General features: G+C 41.5%; 1 protein-coding gene across 19 annotated transcripts in view; it reads left to right on the top strand.

The window, feature by feature from the left end:
- Nucleotides 1–624: 624 nt before the first annotated feature.
- BAZ2B (bromodomain adjacent to zinc finger domain 2B) overlaps nucleotides 625–25,633 on the top strand; it is a 126,234-nt gene continuing 101,225 nt past the window's right edge. For 18 of the 19 annotated variants that reach the window (XM_075284429.1, XM_075284441.1, XM_075284432.1 and 15 more), the window contains exon 1: nucleotides 625–1,121. The gene's annotated coding sequence lies outside the window, so the exon portion shown is untranslated. Of the gene's footprint in view, nucleotides 1,122–17,845; nucleotides 17,952–25,633 lie in introns of all 19 variants that reach the window. The other variant, XM_075284430.1, reaches the window with a different exon arrangement.

Consider the following 25,633-nt stretch of genomic DNA (forward strand, 5'->3'; position numbering starts at 1 on the left):
TTTCACAGCTGTTGTCAGAACATAACCTAATCCCTCCTGCGTTTTGCTACAAACTATTGATCGACCATTGCAAAAATTGTTGTATTGTCGGACCAGCGCGATGGCTCACTGGTTACCATTGTGGTCTTACACATCTGGGGTCCAGTGGATGTATCATGGCTTTCCTCCTGTACCCCAAAACTTTGATAGGGGAATGGGATGGATGTGAGTGACGGCAACGCTGCAGAATAGATCGCCGCTATATACATGAATGAAAAGAAAAAATAACAAGAACATTATCAGTAATATTAACCGTATCCATCAAAGGCGATTTTTTTTTTTTCTTTTTTCCTTTTTTGTCTTTCTACAATTTATTTTGTCGGTTAATCATAGTATGAAGAAAAGTGACAAACCAGCGGGACGGTGACGTATAGTGTACGTGAAGCAGAAGTGAGTAACCCGAGCTGCCCCTGGCATGTCACATACACAAGAGCTGTAAAACACACCCCATTACCCGCTCAGGGTCCTATACAGACTACAAGCATTGTCCTGCTGAGTCTTTCCCGCGGCGAGAGCCCATAACATTTTCTTTCCTCCTTTTTTTCCTCTCTCTTTTCTTTTAAGTAAATGAGAGGGTGCAATGTGTGTCAGCGGCACCCTTGTGCACCTCGCCCGTGTCGCTGACTTGTGCTGATGTGAGCACTATCCCTGTGCAGCTAATCCTACTGCTCCACCTGCCTTTCAGTCTGTTTACCAGGAAATCAAGATGTGTAAACTGCAGGAAGCACTATTTGACCCTCATCCGACAGTGTCTCATTACAATAATTGCTAATCTCTGAATAAGACAGCCATGTTCTGAGTGAGAGGGAGAGAGACACAGGCAGGGAGATAGAAGAAGCGGATTGCATTAAATGCATACTTGTTGTGCAAACAAGCACATCATTGTCAATGGCTCCTGCTCTCATGCATTTCATATAAGGCTCTCTGAGACATCTGCTGACCTCTGGGGTCACAAAAAGCAGGACATAATAATAATATGTGTTCCTTCATCCTTCCTTCCTAACTGAAGACCTCTCTCGCCTTGTTCTGGAGTGCTCAGCCTGCTCAGTAATGGCTACTTCCTGACTAATCCACTGGCCACAGTAAGCACCCGCAGAAGTGAAATCTTTATTCTTTTTTTTTTTCATCTGGGGGGGAGGAGGAGGGATTTCTGATTCTCTTTTTGTATCTTTGGCGACTGGAATGTTTTTGTTGTAGTTTAAAGGGAAGCGGTGTGTGTTGTTAGTGTGACGGATGTGGCTACTTTCTGTGTGTAGAATGAAAGTTTTAGCTTATTTTTACTGTGAAGTTTTTGTTGGTTTTTTGATGTAATGTGTTTTATATTATGTCTTATACCGGATTAGAAGTAGTTACTGTTTAATTGTCTTGATACATAAATACTGTGGAATGATAATTCCTGTAATCTGAATAGGTCGCTGGATTATTAACTCCGTTTTATGTGAACATAACCATATCTAAATTTGTAGGCAATTGAAAGTAAAACATTTTTTGGAAATATAAATAATTAAATATTTGGCAGAATTTAGAAGATTTTTTTTTTTTGTAATCATTTTAGCGGTGGCAATCGGTTGTTTTGATCGGTTGTCAATGGATACGACCATGGATGCAGGAAATTCCTATGGTCTGGAACGTGTCAGAAAACCAGCCATGATGTCCTTACTATGGTTGGGTTATCTTCTCATACATGTAGTGTCCTCCTGATAACCAGCCATGATGTCCTTATTGTGGTCAGGTTATCTTCTCATACATGTAGTGTCCTCCTGATAACCAGCCATGATGTCCTTATTGTGGTCGGGTTATCTTCTCATACATGTAGTGTCCTCCTGATAACCAGCCATGATGTCCTTATTGTGGTCAGGTTATCTTCTCATACATGTCGTGTCCTCCTGATAACCAGCCATGATGTCCTTATTGTGGTCAGGTTATCTTCTCATACATGTAGTGTCCTCCTGATAACCAGCCATGATGTTATCTTCTCATACATATACTAACCTGATAACCTGTCCACAATAAAGAAATCATGGCTGGTTTCTGTCAAGTCCCGAACTATAGAAAGTATCCATTAGCGACCGATCAAGACAATAGGCTGTCGCCACTAAGATGATTGAAGAAAATCTGCAAAATTTTTAATTATTTATATTTGCAAAAATGTTTAACGTTTAATCAACAAGTCCCCACTATACCGTTTTCGACAATGTTCATCTTAATGTATTTTGTAGTTTTCTGCGCTATAAAACTACACCCCCAGTTTCTCTCTTGTCGTCACAGAGATGTTATTGTTGCCATCGGTGGTTAGTCTTGACGTCAGTACATATTAGTGTAGACTAAGACTCACTGGTCGTAGCAGTAACATCACTGTAAAGTCTCACCAATTGGCCACCATGATCATATGACTCGTAGACCAACATAGATGTACAACATGACAATATCTTTACTCGTACTGGCGTTCTGTACGTCTATAGTGAAGACACATCAGAAGACCATGGCAGAGAACGCATACAACCAAGGACGGTAGACCGCCATGAATTAAATACTGAGTTCAGGCTCCAATACCTTTAGGGCTAGTTCACACGTGGGCAAAGGGGAGTTTTTTGACAGCGGATTTCGCTTCAAAATCAGCCCCTTTACAATGGAGCCCTATGTGAACAGCTAGCTTTTTTTTTCCGCTAGCTTTTTTTTCCACTAGCTTTTTTTTTCTGCTAGTTATTTTTCAGCTAGCAGAAAAAAGAAGCGACATGACCTTTCTTCAGGCGTTTTCCGCCTGAAGAAAGCAATAGAAGTGAATGGGAGGCAAAAACAGCGCAGGTTTTTTTGCGCGGTTTTTTTAGCCCATTCACTTCTATGGGAGGGGAAAACAGCCTGGCTTTTTTTGGAAGCGGTTTTTACAAAAAAAAGCTCCAAAAAAAGCCTGGCAATGTCAAAAAAAAGCTTCCTAATTAGGAAGCGGTTTTTTTCAGGACCAAAATAAGCCAGGAGGTTTTTACGTGTGAACTAGCCCTAAAATTGTTTTACAATAGTCACAAAGTATCACTTTTTACCCCTTACGGAATGGGGGACATGATACTAAATGATGTCACTGACTCTGTGTTTTGATTGGCTGTACCCATGTGCCTGATTCTGCGCCGGCTCCTAGCTTTTTCTAATACCTGTAATGTCTGTTGACCTTTATAATGTGACCCGGAGAAATGTTACATATATAAATGTAGATGTGAAGAACCATTACTCTATGTACAAGTAACCCTAAAAGATTGCTTTATCAGTTATTTTGAATACATTTGAATGAAAAAAGATCAAATTTAGTTGCTATTTTGATCATTTTTCTATTTATTTGCTTATTTTTCCATTCTTAGCTTTAGTTACCATGCACATTGAAGTCCAAGGCCCAATAGGCACAGCACAGCCCCAGTGTGTAGACATGCTGCTCCTGTATACTGCCATCACCTACTAAACACCTCCATGTATACGGCACCTGATGTATTATAGCAATATATGCTATAAGAAAAAACTCCATATGCGTCCCATAGCTACATCAATTTTAGCAACTGGTTGCATGTGACAAATCTGTTTTGAAACAGCGTGACAGATTAACCATTCTCTCTGTAGCCGCACTTTAAATGCAAGATTTTGCTGCGTTTGTGCACAAATAAGTCTAAAAATGTACTCCTTGTTTTTTTGGAGTGCCAAAGATAACCAAATGACCCCATGGAAACCCACATAGAATATACAAAGTCTATATATTTACCATATTTTGGGGCGCTCCATTCCTGAGACATGTTGGTAATTTGTGGCTCTTAATGAGGTTTTGCTACATTTTCCACATATTCTATTATCTACAGGATAAGGGTAAGCGCCTGATCACTGGTGGTCCAATAGCTAGAAAATCAGGTTGTGGGTCTGAAAGTTCGAGTATATGCTGCCTGTGAATGAAGGTGGTGCACAAGCAAGGCCATTGCTCCATTCACGTCTATGGGGTTGCCAAAGATCACCAACCTGGCATGTAGATGAAGACCACCACTCAATTCATATGGAGCACTTGGGTGAGCTTTTAGGAGATCTGGAGATTATACACTTATTGGCAAGCCTTTGGGTAGGGTCTAAGTATCTTTTGTGGGAAATCTACTATAAATTTACTGTAAAGTATACTGTCCGTGAAATAAAAAAGTTACTACAAAAATTGCAGTGAGGTCTGTGCTGCACGCTGTGTAAATTCTGAGCAAGGTGTGCACTATGTCTTCTTGACTTGTGTGTTTAGTACTTGCAATCTTACTTCACCCCACCTAGTCATTCTCATACTTGCTGTATAGTAAGCAAGGAAGCCGAGCACAGATTTTGCTTAGACAGTTTTTGCACAGCATGCAGCACAGATTCCAGGGGGTTCAACTGCAATATCTTTATACCGCAACTAAATCTTGTCAATACATAGTATATAAAGCTGCATAAAGACACAAGTCCATCAAGTCCAACCTGTAAACCTACCACGTTGATCCAGAAGAAGGTGAAAAATAAGGCAATTGCCCCATATTGGGGAGAAATCCTTCTCAACTGATTAAATACATTAAATCCTATATCATTAATGTAAGTTGTGGTTTCTTTTATCCTTTCGAGGGTGGAGGCGCTTTAAGTACAGTCATGATATATATGGGTTGTAGCAATTGAAATAGCAGGTCAGGATTTCCTGTTCCATTTAATGACATCATTATTCATCCGTATAAAGACTCTGTACACATTGTAACTGCCCTGTTAAGGCTTGTACATACAGTATATAGGTTCTACACATAATGTGTTTCCATTAGCAAACTATTTGACTATCATAAAGATTATTGATTGCTATGGCGGACACTTCACAGAAGATCCAAAGTCAGCTTTGTATGGTATGTTCAGTGGATGACTACACTACCAGTATATGGGGTCTCTGATACAGAATGTGTACTGGTCCCAGGAGGTACTGGTTACATGATTGGGACAAGAGCCGCAGTACTTTGGCATGGCTACTATATAGTGGATAGTACCTTCTGCTTCCACCTCTGCCCCTTGTATAGGTCCTGGCTCTGAACACTGCCTGGAACAGCTGATCGGTGCAGGGTCCATGTGTTGAACCCCACCGAAGCGAAGAGGTCATCAATGGCAAGAGCAGCCCCCAGCTCAGAAAACAAAAAGAACTAGCACTGTTATTCCTTATACACTTGATAAAGGGGTGTTATCCCTGAAATGTGTGTTACTGGTTACTGTTCATCTGGGTGAAGCGTGGTTCCTTACAACCTACCTGGCCTTGGTTGGAATTCGGTTCTTCTGTATATCCAGAACACCATGGCGGCCCAGGAAGAGTGATGGTGACACTGTATGGTTCTTGTTTCAGGGAAGGCCAATGCTCCAATGCCATGGGCTCCATTGGTACATTAGAAACATGATTTATATTAGGAAATTGCCTAAATTGTCTAAAAATAAGAATTGTAGTGTCCACTAGATAAAGCCATCGTCATTGATGACGTCCCCAATGTGCTGTGCTCAGTAAATCGGAGTCAGGAGATGTCTACTACTGCCCTGGCTCTGTAACGTTCATGTGTCCTAGGGGGGCGGACAGAAGTGATTGTTATTAATAATTGTGCTTATTGTATCCCTAAAGAGCTTTGACTCCTCACCCAAGGTCAGTTCTCGACTCTTGGAAGATAGTTTGGCAGATTTTCTAATTTTGTCATTCACACAAATGATCCGAGGGATCTAAGAAAAAAAAAAATTGTACATTCCAGTGTATTCCTGGTTTTGGTCCATGTCTGATCCATGTGTCATCTGTTGTTTTTAAATAAAAAAAAAAAAAAAAAATCAGTATTAGGGCTAGTTCATACGTAGTAAAATGGTCTTTGACGCGGAATTCACGTCAAAATCCTGCTCAAAAAACTGCCTCCCATTGAAATCAATGGGAGCTGCTGGTCATTTCCTTTTGTTCCTGCTCGCGGATAAAAGAAGCAAGCTGCCCTTTCTACAGGCAGACTCCGCGGCTGATTCAGCTGTGGACGTCCGCCTCGCGACACCACCCTCCTGACTAGGCCCATTCATTTGGGCCTAATCCGGAGCAGAAAGCCGTGACAGTAGCCGCTAGCCGTGGCAGGCACATTTTGGTCCGGACTCTGACACACCTTCCCGCGTCAAAATCCGTATAAAAAAACTACGTGTGAACTAGCCCTTACCTTGCAAGTAAAGCCTGGATGAAACACAGACTACTTCTAGGTATTTCTATATGTTACTCTGTTTCCATGGGTCTGTCTAATATGGGGGATTAAGGGTAGTTCTGTTTCCATCTTCATAGTGCATCAGATATATACCATGTACTCTGGCCTGTTTGTACCCTTACACTGCACTATTTATTGGATGTATACCTATTTGTAGTATATCTATATACTATTCAAGGCATTTCGCTTTATTTATTGGATGCATGCCCATTGGTTATTTTTGGTCACATGATATACTACTCTTATTAGGTACAGGCTTGTCGGTACTATTAGGACACTATTTTCATATATTATACTGCACCTTGCTATGTAATATACCCTTTCCCCCTACTATATACATATTGCCCTAGTGACACCTTATACTATAGATTTACGTGTCTTGAGTTGTCACTTAGTTATGCATTTTTGTCATCATACACAGTTGTCTTTCACCTTGATATACTTACCCATGTATATATACTTATACACCTACCTGAGCCGCTCCTCCAGTCTGATGGTATGTTGTCTTCCCTTGTGTACTTTATAACACGGTTTGTTTAATAAAGCTTTTGTATTTTAATTATACGTGGCGCCCCAGTAATTTTTTTTTCTTTGGTTTTTGGCTTTATCTCTATTGTGATTTTTTTGGGGGCCAATTATCTTGACCTACAGTTTGGGAATCTACACTTGGTAATCATGCTGCGATTTCCTTGTTTACCATGTTTGTTTTAGATGACGTCCATTTTTTCGTGGTCCCATTGACTTGCATGGGTGAGACAGGTAGAGAAAAAAATCACTCACGGAACAGTTTCTTATTTTTAATGACTGTCAGTCCATGATATAAATTGACGTGTGAATGGCTCTCTTCATCTATTCACTATAATGGGTCGGTTTACTGTCCATGTGCTATTCACGGATGACACTTGGACAAAAAAATAAAAAAATATTCAGGTGATATAGTCCTAAAACTTACCCCAGGCAGTCCATAGGTGAACCATATTTATCAAATGTAATAAACTTGGTACTTTTTTTTTTTTTTTACCTAAATTTACACATCTATTGGTCAATTTACATTGTGAAAACTTTTTGGGGCCAATTTGTGGTGCATGTCCTTTTCATGGTAAGCCACACCTCCATTCTACTAAACCACACCCCCATGCCAAGTGAGAAGCCAAAGGTGGTAAATTACTTATAAGGGTTTTTTTTTTTTTTTAATATCTATAAAAATATAATAATTATGATTTATAAAATTGTTACATTTTATGTTTGTTTTTTTACCCAGTTAACACAAAACATGACATTTAGATTCTATCCAATTTTTTGTTTTAATATTTTTTGAATATTTCCACATTTTTCTTTTGCGCAAACAACATTTAAACACCCATTTTTTTTGTAACGGTTTTTTATTTTTCGGCGTTTTGGGTGGAATATAAGACTATAATTATTTTCATAGGAGAAAGAATAAAACTGCTCCTCTTGATTTCATTTCTATAACCTTCGCCTTAATGTTTTCATCTAATTAGTGGTTACAGTGAATTTTAATGGTTCAGAGCTGCCGATTTATTTTATCTCACGTTTCTATGTTGCTTACACTTATAATTACTCCATATTTAATCTGCCCACTTTGCTGTTCAGCTTTTAATTTAATAAAGCAACCTAAGGATTTTTTTCTTTTTTTTTATTTTTTATTTTTCACAAAGCCTATAACGTTTCATGGCTGCCGCGGTGTCTCCTGAGGTCATATTTGTGACATTGTTATGCTACGTTTCATTTATTATTTTCTGTAGCATTTGGCGTTCCGAGTCTTAAGGACTGAGACTGAGTAACAAGATATATAGAGCTCAACGTCGTAGCGGAGACATTGCACCTTGTTGCCAGAAGGTTGTGCGCCATATATTTAAGGGGAAGGATCATCATTTTCTTGAGTTTTAGCTTCAAGGTGGAACGGATACTTTAGATTTTGCTTGACCTTTCCATGGGGGGAATCAGAACAGCAGTGCCCCGTAGGGTTGCAGGATAGGCCAAATAATGGAGATTTTTTTTTTCTTATAATTTTTATATTTTGGGTTTTGTTTTTGTGCCTATTTTTATTGAAAGGTTTAAAATGCCAAGGAAATTTGAGATTATTATAAGAACATATTGTCCTTTCAACAGACTATTAGTCTAAGGTGATGCATAAGATTTAGACGTACTACAAGTGCAGTCAAAATATTGTCCTATCTGTCACAAAAAGGTCAAGGATCCAAAGAGCCCAAAGTGAATGAACGTGAAAGGAATTTTGACACTGATTTATTTATTCATTTTTAATTTATAATGAAATCTATCCATTTTTGAACCTGATTTTTTTCACCTTTTTTCAGATTTTTTTAAATTCTATTTTCTGTACATTATTATAAGGCGACCATTTTACCTGAGCTTTTCATCTGCTGTGTGAGCAACATTTACTGATGTGCTTTACAGCCTAGCTATATCCAAAGGCAGCGATAGACCGGGGACAACTTGTTCGGGTCTGTGGAATAGTTTTCTAGACATGCTCTGTGCAGGGAAGGGGAGGAGATAAGATGTGACATCATCTATGGTCAGTCGTGATGTAATGATGGGTCATGTAAATGAGGTGACTGCTGCAAAGAAAACATCTAGAGAATTGGCATGTGTCAGTCTATTATTAGGTTTAATGTTCAGAGGATTTTTTTTTTTATATAGTGACATGGAGCATTTAAAAAATATATAAATAAAATCTGAAAAACATATTTAGCATGAAAAACTGGTTGAAAACAAATTTTCTGTTGACATATTCTGTTTGTTTATGTGAATCAAGATCTACAATAGTCATCCAAATTTACTGAATCAAAGGTCTTATTTTAGTTCACAAATCCCTATGACCTGCAGTAGTTTATGGATCTCTGTGACCTGCACTAGTACACGAGTCCCTATGACCTGTGCTAATTCACGAGTCCCTATGACCTGTGCTAGTACACGAGTCCCTATGACCTGCGCTAGTTCACGAGTCCCTATGACCTGCGCTAGTGCACGAGTCCCTATAACCTGCACTAGTTCACGAGTCCCTATGACCTGTGCTAGTGCACGAGTCCCTATAACCTGTGCTAGTGCACGAGTCCCTATAACCTGCACTAGTTCACGACTCCCTATGACCTGTGCTAGTGCACGAGTCCCTATAACCTGTGCTAGTGCACGAGTCCCTATAACCTGCGCTAGTGCACGAGTCCCTATAACCTGCACTAGTTCACGAGTTCCTATGACCTGCACTAATTCATGAGTCCCTATGACCTGCACTAGTACACGAGTCCCTATGACTTGCACTAGTACACGAGTCTCTATGACCTGCACTAGTTCACGAGTCTCTATGACCTGCACTAGTTCACGAGTCCCTATGACTTGCGCTAGTACACGAGTCCCTATAACCTGCGCTAGTTCACGAGTCCCTATGACCTGCACTAATTCATGAGTCCCTATGACCTGCACTAGTACACGAGTTCCTATGACTTGCGCTAGTACACGAGTCTCTATGACCTGCGCTAGTACACGAGTCCCTATGACCTGCACTAATTCACGAGTCCCTATGATCTGCACTAGTTCACGAGTCTCTATGACCTGCACTAGTTCACGAGTCCCTATGACTTGCGCTAGTACACGAGTCCCTATGACCTGCACTAATTCATGAGTCCCTATGACCTGCGCTAGTACACAAGTCCCTATGACCTGCGCTAGTACACAAGTCCCTATGACCTGCACTAATTCACGAGTCCCTATGACCTGCACTAATTCACGAGTCCCTATGACTTGCGCTAGTACACGAGTCCCTATGACCTGCACTAATTCACGAGTCCCTATGACCTGCGCTAGTACACAAGTCCCTATGACCTGCGCTAGTACACAAGTCCCTATGACCTGCACTAATTCACGAGTCCCTATGACCTGCACTAATTCACGAGTTCCTATGACTTGCGCTAGTACACGAGTCTCTATGACCTGCGCTAGTACATGAGTCCCTATGACCTGCACTAATTCACGAGTCCCTATGACTTGCGCTAGTACACGAGTCCCTATAACCTGCGCTAGTTCACGAGTTCCTATGACCTGCGCTAGTTCACGAGTCTCTATGACCTGCACTAATTCACGAGTCCCTATGACCTGCGCTAGTACACAAGTCCCTATGACCTGCGCTAGTACACAAGTCCCTATGACCTGCACTAATTCAGGAGTCCCTATGACCTGCACTAATTCACGAGTCCCTATGACTTGCGCTAGTACACGAGTCCCTATAACCTGCGCTAGTTCACGAGTTCCTATGACCTGCGCTAGTTCACGAGTCCCTATGACCTGTGCTAGTGCACGAGTCCCTATAACCTGCGCTAGTGCACGAGTCCCTATAACCTGCACTAGTTCACGACTCCCTATGACCTGTGCTAGTGCACGAGTCCCTATAACCTGTGCTAGTGCACGAGTCCCTATAACCTGCGCTAGTGCACGAGTCCCTATAACCTGCACTAGTTCACGAGTTCCTATGACCTGCACTAATTCATGAGTCCCTATGACCTGCACTAGTACACGAGTCCCTATGACTTGCACTAGTACACGAGTCTCTATGACCTGCACTAGTTCACGAGTCTCTATGACCTGCACTAGTTCACGAGTCCCTATGACTTGCGCTAGTACACGAGTCCCTATAACCTGCGCTAGTTCACGAGTCCCTATGACCTGCACTAATTCATGAGTCCCTATGACCTGCACTAGTACACGAGTTCCTATGACTTGCGCTAGTACACGAGTCTCTATGACCTGCACTAATTCACGAGTTCCTATGACTTGCGCTAGTACACGAGTCTCTATGACCTGCGCTAGTACACGAGTCCCTATGACCTGCACTAATTCACGAGTCCCTATGACCTGCGCTAGTACACAAGTCCCTATGACCTGCGCTAGTACACAAGTCCCTATGACCTGCACTAATTCACGAGTTCCTATGACCTGCACTAATTCACGAGTCCCTATGACTTGCGCTAGTACACGAGTCCCTATGACCTGCACTAATTCACGAGTCCCTATGACCTGCGCTAGTACACAAGTCCCTATGACCTGCGCTAGTACACAAGTCCCTATGACCTGCACTAATTCACGAGTCCCTATGACCTGCGCTAGTACACAAGTCCCTATGACCTGCACTAATTCACGAGTCCCTATGACCTGCACTAATTCACGAGTCCCTATGACTTGCGCTAGTACACGAGTCCCTATGACCTGCACTAATTCACGAGTCCCTATGACCTGCGCTAGTACACAAGTCCCTATGACCTGCGCTAGTACACAAGTCCCTATGACCTGCACTAATTCACGAGTTCCTATGACTTGCGCTAGTACACGAGTCTCTATGACCTGCGCTAGTACACGAGTCCCTATGACCTGCACTAATTCACGAGTCCCTATGACTTGCGCTAGTACACGAGTCCCTATAACCTGCGCTAGTTCACGAGTTCCTATGACCTGCGCTAGTTCACGAGTCTCTATGACCTGCACTAATTCACGAGTCCCTATGACCTGCGCTAGTACATGAGTCCCTATGACCTGCGCTAGTACACAAGTCCCTATAACCAGGCTCACCAGTATTAATTTTTTCTCATTTGTATTAGTGAAGATATCAGACCCCCAACAGATATGGAATAAACCTGATTTTGTCCTGGCATATACCTTGGAGTAAGAAAGTGTAAAGTCATAGATGGACTTACAGTGCTTTTCACACTTGGGCAATAACAGTCACCAACTGCTTATCAATAAAGATCTTGCAGTGTAGAAGCCGATCCTGCATAATGGAGGACATTTGCTTAATCTGGACATACACATTTGAGTGTTAGTTAATAGATTGTTCTACCTTAATATATGACTATGTAAGGAGTTGTAAGCAAATAGTTATTACTGTAGTTTTCCTTATTTTTGCGAAAGAATATACTTTAAGTTGCCACCCTTCAAAGTGTCTTCAGTGCCTCGGCTGCGGGCTGCCACCCTGCAGACAGCTCTTGGTTACTTCCATGCCATGGTGTGCCATACTTGTGTCTCATATTATGACCAGTCACCATATGCTTTATTAAAGACTGGGTACTATAGCATTTTGGATAGATGTTTGCTCAGTCTCCTTCTTGAGTGTCTACATCTCCTTAGGAACAAGAGGGAATGACTAACCCATGGTAAAGACACATACTGTGCACACTGTTAATTTGCAAAAATGTCAGGAATTTGGCAAAGAAAGGGAAAACATATTCTCACTGGTATCAGTCCTAGGCAGTATCGAAAACAAAAGCAAAGTTCTAGACAAGGAATGCGGAGGATTACAGAGCTTGTCTTATATCTTTCTGTTTTTTTTCTTTGTGTCATTATTAAGACACTTCATTTCTAGTGAACCTAATGGTTTGTGGTATCACAGATGGACTCCGAGATGTTCATGTAGTTTTATACATGTAAGATGGAAAGATACTGTAATGCAACAAACCTGCAGATCAGAATCTTGTCAAGGACCTGAGTTAGTTTGGATACATTGAAACCTCTTCAAAAGACCACTTCTCCGAGAAGACCCCTTACCTGGATTTTCAATTGCACCATACTGGCCCTCTTCCTTGAGGCGACCATCATCCTAGAATTTTGGGTGGTCGTCTCATGTTTCTTTGTACTTTGGAATATTTGGATCTACATGTTTTACAAACTAGATTCACACAGTGGTGACCAAAGACGTGGTTTCTCCCTTAAAACTGTATGCCTTAGAAGCAGAAAGAGTTTTTGGGTCAAGGAGGGTTAATATTGGTACACACTCTGGTCATAACCCATAAAGACTGTCGGGGACTGTCACATTCATGCCATATTTATGGTCATGCCTACTGTACATTTTTATATTTCCCATTGAACTTGTTTAAAGTGACCATCTGGTTGACAATTAAAAACTTCACACAGTAGATAAAATACTCTCTCTCCCTAGTCCCTTCTGAGGCCCGGTTCACATCTTCACATGGGTTTCTGTTTGGGGAGTGTTCTCTGGGACGGAAACCATAATCTGCAAAAAATCTAAAAAAGCGTTTGCTTTAGGAAACCAGTGGCCCCTATAGATTATAATGGGGTCCGTGTGGTTTTCGTTCGCTTTCTGCACGTGGAAAGGGGAATGGAATGGCCTGAACGCAGATGTGAACCGGGCCTTAAGTTCTTTAACATGACCACCAGCTTCTTTGGCTACTCTATGCACTTTTTGCTTTGGTAATCTGAGACTCTTCCCATTGCTCTTGGATAGACCAGTTGGAACCATGTGGTAGTGTCTCAGAAAACCAAAGTACATCGTAGATCAAGCACTCTGAAAAGCTGGTGGCCATTTTACAAGAATGAAAACTGGATGACCCTCACCGGAAAAAGTAAAAACCAGAGCACCAGGTATTTCACCGGAGGGTCACATGAATTTACCGTGAAATTTTTGTGAATGATAATTTTTCCCGCACATTGATGCTTTATCAGTCTCTGTCTCAGCATTAGCTTGGTAAATGTTAAATATGGACCTACACCTAAATATTTAGCAGGACATTTTCACCTCCATTGACTCTTCTTAGTGGACAGACATGCCATAACTAGAGGTACTTAGTAGCTAGAATAATTTAGATAACCAGGAACAAGAATTCATCATTTTTGGACAGTTGCCCACTGATTCTGACACATTGTCCACCTCTAGATTATTCCTAAAGATTGCTATGACCCAAAAGAGTCTCCTGGACTGACCTTACTATTGAGGGAGACCTGGACGCCAGATGTATTAATCCACAATAATGCATCCTAAGTGATTGTTTAATATTAATGTCGCCTTAGGCTGAGGCCTCACAGTAACGCTGATCAGAACACGTTACATATCCATAAATCTTCAGCCACATGACATGTATGACTGGCAGAGTATCCACGTAGCCCTTGTGTTACTGGACTGGAGTCTTTGTTTGGAATATTATCCATATTTTGGATCTGTGCATATGACGTACATGTGTGGTATGTTGGTGACACAGAAAAAGTTGAATATTAAATTATTGATTGTCAATAAATAATTTGGCTTCCTCTTGTATATTTCACCACCTCCAATTCCAGTTCTTGTCCTATAATATCTGATGCTCTACTGTTTCCAACACGCTTGGAATTTTTTCTCTAGTCCCCGTGTTCCTGAGCAATCAGTGCTGTTAGTTTTGCTGCTTGCTATGCTATTTAGGCTCCTTACTGCCAAGTGGGTGGCTGTAAAGTGGGCATAACACTGCCTGCCTCTGATTGGACAGTGTCAGAGCTTTGACTCACACCCCCTGCCTCCCCCCACCCAGTTGACAGAGAGTCTATCCAGCACCAAAACTCACTGCACTGATTAGTCAGGAATGGTGGGGACTAGAGGAAAAATTCCAAATGCACTGAAATCAGTGGAACAGTTTTAACGGCTGCTAAGAATTGGACATAGGGGCGAAAGGTCCTCTTAAAATCTAGAAATTGACAAATTTAGAAGAAATCAGATATTTAATGACAACCAATCATTGCTGTGACAGTGAAAGTCCCTCTTTAAGCCATAAGTCGAGACATTGACGTTTATAGCACTTTCCCCTTTAAAAACGCTCTGCCTTTAAGACTTGTTTGTATTGCTAGTTTATCGGAGAGGGTGTTGTCTGTGAGAAGCTCCTACAGTGATTCACCTGAATGAAGACATACAGTTCCCTGTACATTTGGGCAGGTCACTTACATTGTTTATTACATAAGTATTTGCCATTCAGCCCAGAGCCGTCGACATCCGCTGACATAAATCTAGAGGGAGCTACATTAGTGCCTGGGAAGCGTAATTGCCGAGTGCTTTAGTAAACGGGAGACGGTATATAAATACTAAATATTATTACTATTAATAGGCGCACCAAGCTAAATCACGGCGCACGCTCCCGCTGTCACACCGCCACTGCAACACAACCTTTTGTTCCGCTCCTATATCAAGAAGGATTTTTTTTTTTTCCTCCTAATACCAATTTTGATTTTTGAAGGGTGTAGAGGCAATTATTTTCCTATCAGTGATTCTCAAAGCATGTAGAGCACGGAGAAACACTGCTAATTCTTAGGTATGGGCTCAGGAACAGGAAACGTGCTTTGTTGTGCTTTCCTTAACTAGGACAATAGCTACAAAGATATTTCACAATTTAACTGTAAAACTGACACTTTTTTTTTTTTATATATTTCATTTGGCTTAGAGACACAGCAACCGTTTGTCGGGAAAGGGTGTGGGGGGACGGTTGCAGCTTGTGTAACGTAAAAAGGTAATTCAAGCTACTTACAACTAAAAAGGTTTCCAGGGGCGTGTAAGAAATCGAAAGGTCACAGAGGTGCTTGGCGTGGAGACACAAATTTTAACAAGGTTTGTTTATTGGAAACTTTTTATTTTTGGGTAAGGAATGACAAATATTAGGCCCGGTTCACATCTGCGTTTGGGGACTCTGTTCCCCTCTCCGCATGAAAAGTGCTGCAGGGAACACTTTTCTATCTGCGTTTTTCATGCAGAAACCGCACGGACCCCATTATAGACTATGGGGTCCACAGCTTTCCTAAAGTAACCGCTGCTTTATTATACGGATTAGGTTTCCATTCGGGGGTCCACAAGCGTACCCCCTGAACGGAAACCCGGGTGCAGATGTGAAGCTAGCCTTATTACTTTGTGAGAATCAGCAAAGCCTTCACAAGACCATCATCTTGTTTAACTATTTGTATAGAGGTGTCCTTCCTATTCCTTCATCTTGGCTTCAGATATCCATGAAATGACCAGCTTGGGTAAAACAATCTCCTATGTAAGGCTGTGGCCCCATATGGCGTAAATGCCAGTCCCTACAAAGTAGATGGGATTCTAGCAAATCTCACCCATACTGCCCAGAGACTCGCATTAAAGGGGTTGTCCCATAACAAGGATCCTATCTATACTGCTAGTTTATGTGGATATAAGACTTTTTCTAAATACATTGCTTTATCAAAACTGCTTTGTTTGGCTGCTATCTTTATTCACTTCATAGTTTACATGCGCTTCCATGACCACGGGGCCCGTTCTGAGCTTATCTGCTCAGTCCCCAAGTGATGTAGCTGCCTGCTCTCGGGGGGGAGGGGCTGAAAGCTGGGAGCAGCTCTGAGCTGTGTATGTCTCTGCCACAGACAAGTAAAGGAGCTCCTCGGATAGGGGAGGGGGGAGGTGAGAGCTCCGGGATTTCTGAGCTCTTATCTACTGCTCTTCCACTTATCATCAGTCGGTTTAATTGAATTTGGCTGATAAGGACTGAGATAGGGAGTCTGGTACCTCTGTATGTATTACAAACTGACTCAAATCCAGCTCTTCTACATCAGCTTCATACTGTGGTAATTCATTTACAACCAATCACTCATTACTGACTGCAAACATAGCAGATAGAAGAGCAAGTGAAACCCCGCCCACCAATGTGCCGAGAACACCAGGAAGTGAAGAGAGCACACAGCCTGCAGGTTGGTGAACAGGCGAGATGGGAATACCCCTTTAAACCAGGCACAGCATCGTACATTTTATAGGGAACAGACCATGTCACCAATGAACATGACGTCACTTGCCCAGGGAAGCAAAAGAGGGGCACTCAGGGAGTGCTATTACTACTTCAAACATCTGATTAATGGGGGTACCAGATGTCGGACCCCCACAAATGCCACGATTTGCCCGTGGCAGAGACGCCGTGGGAATAATTGCAGCATTTTACAGTCAGCGCAAAGTGGATGGAATGCTAGCGAATCCCATGCCCACTTTGCGGTACAAACCACGGTGCAGACATGCCACGATTTCCAAAACCGACGCAGTTTTGGAAACTGCAGCATGTTAATTATACCTACGGAAATGCCAGCGGTTTCCCCATAGGTATAATTGAAACAGAAAGTCTGCAGAGGAAATCTCTGCAAACTTTCTATCTAAAGCAATGCGGCAAGAACCCCTATTCGTTGCCACCACGGTTTTTCCTGCAGCGCTTCTTTGCAGTGGGATGCCATGTGGGGCTTTAGCCTAAAGGGGTTTTCCCATGGAGACCCCTGCTTAATAGTGCAACCATTAACCATGAAATTGCTTTTAGCGTCAGTTAATCGGTAAAGTTTACAATTTTTTGCATTCTGGTGAGGTTTTGGCGATGTTGCAAATGCAACTCAATCACTCTAGCTCTAGTAGCAGCATTAATCCCATAGCAGTGAAATCCAAATGATCCTTGTGCAAGGAGACTTGTAAGCTGTGACCATATAGTTACTATGGTGTCAAGGTTTTGCAGTAGTTTTATTTTATTATACTATTTTGCTTCACATTGAGAATGTGCCACCATCTTTACTCCTCATCCTACCCATTGCACTGTTCAGACACACTGTCATGCTGCTGTGAATTGTGCAACATATGTTCAGCACTGTTGGAGTGTTGTGCAAATATTTTCATACCTTACAAATACATAAGATTGACTTAAATCTTTCAGGAAGTTGGCAAATGCTCACATAGAAGTTTATCTAGTTCTACTCTGAAGAAGGCAGTCAATGAGTCTTTTTCTCCCTGCTCTTTCTCTCTCTCTTAGAGAAGGGGTTAAATCCCTGAGCCCCCCCTGGACAGGACAGATTTGAAGCTCCTGCACTGAACCCCAGAACATGTCTCAAGTTCTCATGTAGGATTATCATGATACAGTAAGTGTCATTTGATTTTCATTTGGATGAATGAGCGGCTCTTTACTGATCATACATGCAGCTTATCAATAGCAAATGGCAAAATCACACCTATAATGCTCCGCTGTTCAGTCCTTTGTTAATTTTGTGAACTTTTTGGGCTTTCTGGTGGGTGTAGCGTCTCACGTCCATAGGATTGCCCTGTCCTACAGGACTGTATTTCTTTGCTCTCTGTCCAGGTCTCCTCCTCCTCTCCTTTGGTAATCACTATTCTGATTTTTCTTGATAAAAATTAGTAAAATGCACCAAGATTTTTAAGAGTATCATGAAACTTCCAGGCCCCAAACCAAATTCTGTACCAGGCCCCCAACTATAATGTATTGTAAATAGTAGTGGTTGTCTTATATTAGGGAGAAACATTTTACAGGCCCCGTAAAGCTTCTGGGCCTGGGTGCGACTGCACCTCATCACATTATGCCAATGTTAGGAGGGCTGTCCTCATGACAGACAATGTCCTCTACTCCTGATATGAGCCAGTGCAGATCTGCACCAGGATTTGCACCATTTTCTGTCTTCACTAGTAATAAATTTGTCCGACACTTGCTAGCTCTTCCCCAACCAGATTAAGGCTAACATCACACAGTGGAAAATTGACCTGAAACTACCTCCCATTGTCTTCAATCGGAGTCAGGACATTGGAAATTTTCAGGACATTGAATAAAGCAATGTCCTACTCCATTTTACTGTGGATTCAGCTGCAGACACCGCAGCAAGTCTCAGTCTGATAAACCCCAATGTGTCCGAGGAGAATCAGTACGGAAAGCTGCAGGTTCCACAGGAACACAGTTTGGAGAGCAATCGAGACCACCCCAAATTCCTCTCCAAATTCCACCATGTGAACCTAACCTAACCCTGCCCTCTTTTCTTGACTACCCACCTCCTGGTTTTAGTATCCATGAATAGACAGGAAGTGAAATGCGAGCAGCCAATAGGAGGCTTCCTACATCTCACTTCCTGTCCTGCACTGATTTCTATTAGCAGAGATCAGCTCAGGGGAAGCGCTATATTTCGAGTGGGTGGTCGGCTCCAACTAAACAATTTTCTGATTTTGCAGGATTCTGGACTTTTTGGAGAGTCTTACAGGTCCTCTAATAGTCCAGAGGGGCTGTCCAGTATATACTATTGTATGTTCAGATCATGCACAGTACATTGCTGCATGCACAGAGCCTAAGCAGTGGCACATGGAGTCACTTGGGTGCCAGTATTATAGACCTGTTGGCATTGCATGCGCCACCTTGTTGTGCCTCGGTCAGTGTTTCTAGTGGAGAAACATAATATAACATGTATACAAATACATGTCTATAGAGTAGGAGACCATATCATGCTATAGGCACTACATTATGGATCCATACTACATCCAAGATACAATAACTTGCCTGGTGCCTTCCATGTACGGGTAGATGGTTTACATGTAATATAACATACAGGGTCGCTGTGTGAATGTTTTTATCTTACCGTGTACACTGATTTGTAATTCACACGGTCGCTAGTTTTGAGGTTACATGGTTCACAAAAGGATCGTCCATTAATAGAGCACTAAGTACTAACCAAGGAACGTATTTTACGTTCCTTTTTGAAAAGTACAGAATATTTTTCTTGCAATTGTCTTGAAATCCATTGTCTTGAAATCAGTCAGAGCTGTCAACTTCCTGAAACTTCTTCACTTATGCAAGAGAACCTTGATTTTCTGTCCTCAGATTAACTGCGCCCTTTCACAACACTGCACAAGTTATGGGGATGAGCACGTGCCGAGTGACACATCCTAAAGTATTTGTCTGCATTTATTATAGGGTAAATGTACACGGTATAGGGGTAAAAACCTAAAACTCTTCCTCAATAAATATTGGTATGTACAGCTCAACAGAAAAAAAACAAAGTAGTAAAAAACTTAGATTTTAATCTGGCGATTTTGTGTTCAGTCTTCCTTCATTTTTCACATAAATCCTGTACATACGTAATCTTGTGATCTACCTATTACAGGGCCTGGTTGGGAAATAGGAGGCTTTTTTTCCACGTGGATTTTCAGCACCAAAATCCTCGCCAAAAAACTCCATGTGAATGGACCCTTACATATATACATGCAGCAGTATACCACATTGAATCGTGTGTGTATTTTGTTATAACAAATGTAAGATTAAATTCAAAAATTGTTTTATTGACTAGGCTGAGTGTGGGCGTCCGTGCTTTAAAAGGTACCAAGGTTTTCATCAAAAATGTAAAATCTCTGCAGGGTCTTACTTGGCAGACTGTTTTCTGGTTGTATATGCCTTCAAACATGGTATCGGTTTTCCTGCTGCTAATAATCACATTACTTTTCTCTCCATCTGTGCCCCTTCCTATCGGTATTGCTACTATTGGTTTCTTTTCATGTAATCAAGCCAGGAGTACCTGTAAAATAGCAAACAAATAAATGAGACCAAGTGACCATAATATAGGAGATGCAGGGACACTGGACTGAAAATCCAGGATATCAAGCAGCTAAAAAGATCCCTGATACAGGAAAACATAAATCTGAGCATAGTCAGGAAAGATGCTTACTACCTATGACTAGCATCCCATCAGTAATAACTCAAGCAGCTAGTCAGTGGTACATAGACTCCCCTTACACTTAGCATGAGCTTTGAGAAGCTGCAGACTTCTCTTTGCGCAGAGTACAGGCAGGGAAAGCTGTGTGTAGACCTATAGAGGCCCTGAAAAGAGACCTATCCCCTCCATCCACTCATTGTGTTCTACCTTGAGTCTGCTGGTTTCTAAAGACAGACCTTCCCTAGTAACAAGGAGTGAACAGCAAATTAACAAGGAAGGAGAAACCTAGTGGCAGAAAATTTAGAGACAAAAAAACAAACATTTTTTAATAAAGTGCATTACATTTTGGTCCAGAATTACATGTTGTACTCACTAAGACTAAGTTGTCTGAAAAGTTAGTGACCACTTAAAATGTGTATGTACACCCCTACACAGAACATGTGTCCCCTCTCCTGGTGTTCATCATGAAATGACAATTCTGGATCTTCTTCCTCCTATAAATTTATGACTAAATTGATAATTTTTTTTAGGAATAAAGGCATTTACTAAGACAGATGTGTCAGGAGTAGTGGCAAGTCGTTTTTTTAAATTTTTAATTTATTTTTTTTCCGTAAGTGGGTACCATTATATAATTATTGGATAACATCAGGGTTTTCAATAATTTGCTTTTAGGAGAAAGAGCGGATTATTCAAGGCCTATAAGGCACATCTGACTGGTGGTCACTAAGAGGCTTTACTGTGCCGTGGGGGCTTACAGTTTAACTCCTTCATTGTAACCTTTACCAAAAACACTAGGAACAGACGTCTTATCCTGAAAAATAGGACAATGCAGCCATCTTTCTAATTAATCCTCATTATAACATGGCTGTAAGCGTACAATGGTGTCTGCAGTGTTCTGGTGCCCTCTGGCCACGAATGGTGTAATGCTGTACATTCAGAGCCTTGTATGTGCGTGTTATGTCTATTGGTCTGTGTTAGATTATTAACATTACTTACGGTGATAGTGTGAACTGTATTTAGTGTTAGAACCAGTCTGGACGCCCACATACGCCCACTTACCAAAATCATTGGATTTGGCCAACATTCATGATAGTGTATGGGCACAATTTCTTAAATGATCACAAACTCTGTGTCCAATTTTAGTTAAGAGCGAGTATAATGAAAGTTTCCTACATGCCCTGCCACAGTTATAAAAATATAAAGCGCTTAGTAAGAAATGTGACTTATTCCGGATTTAACAAGCAAAAATATCACAAAGATGACCCTTTTTGGTAGAAATGTATAATAATTCTGAGAGCAGCTCGCTCTTAAACTAGATCTCCGAGTCTACAAAATGTAATAATTCTCAAGTACTATCTTTAGGATGACAATTCTTATTTCAGGGATATTTCTCAACAATACACGAATCTTTGTGTTTCAGTTCATGGGAAAATTGTATATCCTACAGGAATGTCTAGGGTTCTTGACCTTTATATTAACAAAACAAAACATAATATTCTTCATTTAATAGAGTTTGCCAAATTGTAAATGAAATAAATTATTATTATGATTACAACATAGAGCAATAGAATAATAGAACAATAGAGCTGGGCGTCGCCACAAAAATATTGCCCAGCATAACTTTGATCCTCCCTAACAAGGGTTGTATTCTTTTTATTTATACCTGAAATTAGAGAGAGATGATAGAGGAGAGAAGCTGAGCTCTGTGATATATACAGTTATATGATAGAGGAGAGAAGCTGAGCTCTGTGATATATACAGTTATATGATAGAGGAGAGAAGCTGAGCTCTGTGATATATACAGTTATATGATAGAGGAGAGAAGCTGAGCTCTGTGATATATACAGTTATATGATAGAGGAGAGAAGCTGAGCTCTGTGATATATACAGTTATATGATAGAGGAGAGAAGCTGAGCTCTGTGATATATACAGTTATATGATAGAGGAGAGAAGCTGAGCTCTGTGAGATATAGGTTATAGGATAGAGGAGAGAAGCTGAGCTCTGTGATATATAGGATTATATGATAGAGGAGAGAAGCTGAGCTCCGTGATATATAGGGTTATAGGATAGAGGAGAGAAGCTGAGCTCTGTGATATATAGGATTATAGGATAGAGGAGAGAAGCTGAGCTCTGTGATATATAGGGTTATATGATGGAGGAGAGAAGCTGAGCTCTGTGATATATATAGGGTTATATGATAGAGGAGAAAAGCTGAGCTCTGTGATATATAGGGTTATATGACAGAGGAGAGAAGCTGAGCTCTGTGATATATAGGGTTATAGGATAGAGGAGAGAAGCTGAGCTCTGTGATATATAGGGTTATAGGATAGAGGAGAGAAGCTGAGCTCTGTGATATATAGGGTTATATGATAGAGGAGAGAAGCTGAGCTGTGTGATATATAGGGTTATATGATAGAGGAGAGAAGCTGAGCTCTGTGATATATAGGGTTATATGATAGAGGAGAGAAGCTGAGCTGTGTGATATATAGGTTATATGATAGAGGAGAGAAGCTGAGCTCTGTGATATATAGGTTATATGATAAAGGAGAGAAGCTGAGCTCTGTGATATATAGGGTTATATGATGGAGGAGAGAAGCTGAGCTCTGTGATATATAAGGTTTTTATGACCAAGAACCTTCCTTTCGTATTAGTATTGTTTTTTGTCATCTTCCTTCAGCCATTGCGATTTATTATTTGTCCATGGTTAGAAATCTTACCACCCTGAGTCATAGCGGATTTGTAGATGAACATTGCAAGTGAATTCCTGTATTGGTTGTGTTGCTCTTTGGACATGTTTGGACCTACAGACTACCATATCGCTCTCTCCTGTTTTCCTCATACATTTTAAAGGAACATATAAAAATTTGACCAGAACTTGTGAAATGTATTGGGAGGTGAAGATAATGAACGTCCACAATAATATCTGTAATATCTCCTGCGCTCAAATAATTTTACCAATATTCTGGAACATACCCATGCTATAAACTAAAGCCTCAAGGAAAGCGTTTACCCCTCAAGGTTTTGTTAAAGTTCATATCTGAAAGGTGGTGATTGGCGGTAGTCTAGATGTCAGATTTCCACCTAATCTTTTATGGTCCAAGCATGTCTTTGATTAGACCGATTGTGTCTTGTATGTTCAGCCTTTCAATAGTGTCTAGTACATTCCAAGTCCTCCATAAAGCTTAGTACATTTGTGTGAAACAAGATTATGGACTCTTGTTCCATCACAAGCTAAACCAATTACCAAACTAAAGAGAGTCCTGGCAAGGAGACAGACTCTTCTCTTCTGTGCCTGCCCAATGCCAGGAAGCTGCCCAGTGCCATATCTGTAGGAATTGGCTGCCATGTTCCTGACTCTGGGGTTGATTATGGACTTGCTGATGACACATGACCAACTAGTCTTCCCAAAGTCTCCCCTTGTCATGCAGGTCTATCAGCTTGGGGCACCCACTCTTCTTGCTAAACCTCAGCTCCGACATATTCAGACGGCAGCCGAACAAAACCCGCAAGCTCAAAAAATGAGTCTGATAGAACAATGAGCAACCTAAGCAGAACATTCATCTTTATGATTACGGCTCTTCCCCGAATAAGCAGAGCACATACAGTATGTCAGCTCTTTTAATGCACCACATTTTTTTCATCTGACGGCCTTCTATCTCTTTAGCTTTGCTTCATGTTTTAGAATTTTGCATTTTTCCGTAAGTGCCTCATAAACGCAAATTATAATTAGAGCCAGCGATCCGGTGGTATCGAAGTTTACACAGAATATATAAAATGTTCCCTATGTAGCTTACACGAGCGGCACATCAATCACGCGCCATGACACGCTGCGTTCCTGTAATCTGGACTATCTGACTATTGGCTAATGGTTTGTACTATGGAGATTGACAGGCTTGGATCTCGGATGACTGACACCGGTGCTGGAGTAGGCAACCTTTTGTCTGTCTGGGTGTGTGAGCGACAGTGACATCTAAAGATTGTACCGTGGTTGTCAGGAAATGATCCGGCAGACTTAAGAAATATTCATTTATTGTAAGACAAAGAATTTCTGGAATAAATGAAGAACAAATACCTATAGCCTAAATGGATGCTACGTAAAGAAAATGGATTCCACACTGCCATACAACACCCTCTGACAATGTAGACGCCAAGATCAGACGTATATCAGGTGCAAAAAGTGTCCGTCATTGCAGAAATACAGTCAGGACATCAGGTATTGTAGCCACAGCAAATTCCTCAGCTCTTTACAGACGTTGGGGCAGATTTACTATTGTGGTTATGTCTGGACTGTGAGCTCAAATATTTCTGACTTGGTAGACTTTTGGCTTCTCAGAAAAGGGGTCATGGCATAAACTCAGCAAAATGTGCTCACATTGTGCCTTTTAAAGAAGAGGCGAACAGGGAAGTTTTGTCCCCTGTTTTAAGATGTTGCCCACCCTGCCCCAGCCATTTCAAGGGGAGGGCCAGAGCTAGCCAAGCACTATACAGGGAGACCTCTGCAGAAGACCGACGCACCTAGACCACATATTCTGTGATGGATATTAGCCATCTTCTTTAAAGACCACCCCCCTATACTTTTTAATGCAATTTTGGGTGGTTACCTTGCGGTATTTAGAATCTCCCCCATTGTCCTGGTCAGTGGGAACCTGAGCAGTTAGATACCCACCGATATCCCCTATTGTATGGATTGAGACCAAACCAAAATATATCACAGAGCTCAGCTTCTCTCCTCTATCCTATAGAGGTCTCAATCCTTGTATGGATTGCGACCAAACCAATGTAGCAACCCAACACTGCAGATTGATTCAGGTAACCCTAACAGTGGTCACCCCTTGTAAATCAGTGCCTACATTACAGAGATATACTTCCAGCCCCCAAGATAGACTTTATCTCTTAGGCCGGGTTCACACGGGGTTTTATTTCTTACGCCGCCTCAGGTTCCGGTCCAAAATATGGGTAGCTGCGACTGGATGTCAGTGTAGTGCACCGGCATCCAGTCGCACACTCCGCTCCAGATTAGGTCCAAATCAATGGGCCTATTCGGGAGGGAGTGTCTTCAGCGGATGTTGCGAGGCGAATCCACCTGAAGAATAAGCATGCCGCTTCTTTTTTCGG

This window comes from Leptodactylus fuscus, chromosome 8, assembly GCF_031893055.1.
Source record: "Leptodactylus fuscus isolate aLepFus1 chromosome 8, aLepFus1.hap2, whole genome shotgun sequence".
Lineage (NCBI taxonomy): Eukaryota > Metazoa > Chordata > Amphibia > Anura > Leptodactylidae > Leptodactylus > Leptodactylus fuscus.